We start from the raw sequence: 3566 nt of genomic DNA, 5'->3' as shown, positions 1-3566 counted from the left end.
AGGAATCGTAAAACTCCTTGGATCTTTTAGTTTGTTTGGTAGTTTATTTTGGAGAATATCCGAGCAAACTGCGTTCAGCTCTACATGAGATGCCTCGTCCAACTTCCGTTTATTTGCTAAAAGCTCCTTTAAAAATTTCATTGCGTTTGGCATCTGCAATAGAGCTTCAATAAACGGTAAGTTAATATGTAATTTTTTCAAGAGTTTAAGGAATTTACCAAATTGTTCATCTGAGAAGTCTTTCCTTGTCACGTTGGGATATGGCGCACGAGGTTTATATTCGACAGGCACTGGTTTGTTTGTATTTTGATCTACCTCACCTTTACCTTTGCTTACCACTGTTTCTTGCCTTGGTTCTGGTTCAGGCTCAATGACTCCTTTGTCATCTTGGATAATAATTGTGTTGAGCTGTTCCCTTGGGTTGGGTTCAGTGTTACTTGGCAAGCTACCTTGTGGTTGTTCGGAGTTTAGTTTAGAAAGCTGGCCTATCTGAGTTTTTAGCCCTTGGATCGACACTTGTTGATTTTTAAGTGCTGTCTCCGTGTTCTAAAAAGGAGTTTCTGACACCGAAATAAACTTGCAGAGCATCTCTTCAAGGTTCGGCTTCTTTTCCTACTGGTAGGGTGGTTGTTGGTAGCCCGGAGGATGTTGTGGTCTTTGATTTCCTTGACCGCCCCATGAAAAATTGGGGTGGTTCCTCCAAACTGCATTATAAGTGTTACTAAATGGATTGTTTTGAGGTCAAGGATTATTACCCAATGTAATTTAATTGCTCGTTATCCATGTTGTGACCATAAGGTTGGTGTTTCGAATGGTTTGTTCCACTTCCACTTGCTTCGTATTGCATTACTGGGTGAACCTATGAATAACTAAGAAAACCATCAACTTTCTTATTCAAAAGTTCTACCTAATTAGAGAGCATGGTGACCTAATCGACATTATAAACTCCAGTTGTTTTCGTTAGCTTTGTCCTCCTGACTTGCCACTGATAGTTATTCAGTGACATCTCTTCTATAAACTCATAGGTATCTTCCGGTGTTTTGTTGTTGATGGTTCCGCCAGCAGCTGTGTCAACCATTTGTTGAGTCGAAGGATTCAAACCATTGTGGAATGTTTGAACTTGGAGCCAAAGCGGCAACCCATGGTGAGGGCACCTTCTCAGTAAGTCCTTGTATCTCTCCCATGCATCGTAGAGGGTTTCTAAATCCATCTGCACAAAAGAAGAGATGTCATTACATAATTTAGCCGTTTTAGCCGGCAGAAAATATTTAAGTAAGAATTTTTCGGTCATTTGTTCCCAAGTAGTAATTGACCCTCGTGGTAACGAGTTCAACCACTGTTTAGCTTTGTTTCTCAATGAAAAGGGAAACAACCGAAGACGTATGGCATCATCAGAAACACCATTAATTTCAAATGTATAGCATAGTTCTAAGAAGTTGGCTAAATGAGCATTGGGATCCTCATCCTGCAAACCATCAAACTGAACAAATTGTTGTATCATTGGAATAGTGTTAGGTTTTAATTCAAAAGTATTTGCAGCTACAGTAGGTCTAACTATGCTTGATTTGGTTCCTATTAAAAAAGGTTTAGCATAATCATACATAGTGCGTGGAGCAGGATTTTGATTAGCTGCAATTGCAGGAGGTAGCTGATTGCCTTGGTTTTCAACCATCTCTTCGGTTTGAGTATCGCCTTCTTGCTCGTTCTCTGTGTATCTTAAGCTTCGTCTTATTTCTCTTTGATTTCTATATACTGTGCGATCAATTTCTTTATCAAAAAGTAATGGTCCCGACGGGTTTCTTCTAGTCATAAACTATGAAAACCTGCCAAGAGAAGGAAAAATCAAGTTAATAAATAATAATGAAATTAAATTAAATTGCAAGAAAAATAAATGGCTAAAGTAATAAAAATTTAGTGTTCCTAATATCTTAGTTCCCCAGCAACGGCGCCAAAAACTTGATCGCGAGGTTGCGTGATAGGTTTTAAATATTTATAATTACTCATTCTTGAACTAACTATCATCACGATGTAAGCAATTGTACCTATCGAACAGTAGTATAGTTTTAGCAAGACCGGATTGTCGAACCCAAAGGAACTAAAAGTACTAGTAATGACTGTCTTTTTATTATCTAGCCTAAGAATAATGGGGTTTTGTTTTAATTAACTAATTATCTAAACTAAGAACGCACAGAGAAAAGAATTGGGGAATTGCTTTTGGGAAAATCGATTGAATGAAGATAATACCTAAGGAAAAATCCACCTAGACTTTACTTGTTATTCTGGCTCCGAATCAGACGATTTATTCATTCAACTTGTTCCATAGAGATCCCTAAGTTATGTTATTATTCCTACTCAAGACTAATAATGTCTAATCCCTAGATTGAATAACCGAGACATTTCTCTAATTAACACTCTAGGGTTGCATTAACTCGATCTATGGATCACCTTATTATGTTTCACCCTAATCTGGCAAAATCTTGTCACCCTATGTCTAGGCGCGCAATCAACTCCGCTTAATTATGACAAATGTACTCTTGGACAGGGTCTATTCCTCCTCTGAATAAGAGCATGTCTTGAATTAGTATCCTGGGATATACAAAGAAGAATTAAGAACACATAATTAAGAACAGGTTAAATATTTATCATATGATTTAGAAAATAATAACAAGATTCATCTTAGGTTTCATTCCCCTTAGGTATTTAGGGGTTTTAGTTCATAACTAAATAAGAAAACATCTCAGAAGAGTAAAGAATACAAAACATAAAGAAAACCCAAAACTCCTGAAGAGAAATTGAGGAGAGATCTTCAATCTTGATGATGAATCCGGCTTCTGAGATGGATCAATCGGCTTTCTTGGAGTATTTCCTTACTCCCCCTTCTCCGTCTCATTTTTCATCCTCCTCTAGGGAGTATTTATAGGCTTTGGAATGCCTATGAGCCCTCAAAAGTGGCCTTTTCCGAATTGGACTCAACTTGGGCTCGGCAGGGACACGGCCGTGTGACACGCCCGTGTGCGATTACTTCAGGCCGTGTTCGAGCCTGTTAGAATGGCACGGCCGTGTGCTATACCCGTGTGAGTCGTGCTTCGATTCTGCTAGATTGACATGGCCGTGTGGTCTGCCCTTGTGAGGAGGTCCAAGCTGTGTTGATTTCGTACTTTGGCCCATTTTCTCTGTTTTTGGCCCGTTTCTCATTCCTTTCGCTCTCCTATGTTCTCCTAAGTATAAAACATCAAATTAAAGCATTAGGAGCATCGAATTCACCAATTCTAATGGAAAATCATCCATAAAATGCGTTAAACATGGGGTAAAAATATGTATAAATTACGGTTTATCAAAACTTAATTAATTAATTGAGACCGTGGATGAGTCATAAGGTTAAGGCGTGGTAATGGGTATATGCATGTCTAGGATTAGATCTAGGGAGAGCTTGTGACACCCCTAAAGTGACCCTAGTCGAAAAGTGGTTTCGGGACCACTAAACCGAGTCATAAAGATAATTAACCGTCATAGTTAATGCTCATTATATGTACATATGCATGTGTGAAAATTTCATGTTTGAATTT

The 3566-nt window shown here is 38.4% G+C and overlaps 1 non-coding gene across 1 annotated transcript; it reads left to right on the top strand.

Moving 5' to 3' along the window:
• The first annotated feature begins 1136 nt into the window (after positions 1-1136).
• On the top strand, positions 1137-1243 carry LOC121225613 (small nucleolar RNA R71). Its single transcript, XR_005923468.1, has one exon. It is a non-coding gene; the product is annotated as a small nucleolar RNA R71 (small nucleolar RNA).
• The last annotated feature ends 2323 nt before the right edge of the window (positions 1244-3566 follow it).

Source organism: Gossypium hirsutum, chromosome A03 (assembly GCF_007990345.1).
Source record: "Gossypium hirsutum isolate 1008001.06 chromosome A03, Gossypium_hirsutum_v2.1, whole genome shotgun sequence".
NCBI lineage: Eukaryota > Viridiplantae > Streptophyta > Magnoliopsida > Malvales > Malvaceae > Gossypium > Gossypium hirsutum.
The sequence above is the reverse complement of the archived record's forward strand: the minus strand, read 5'-3'. Positions and strand labels throughout refer to the sequence as shown.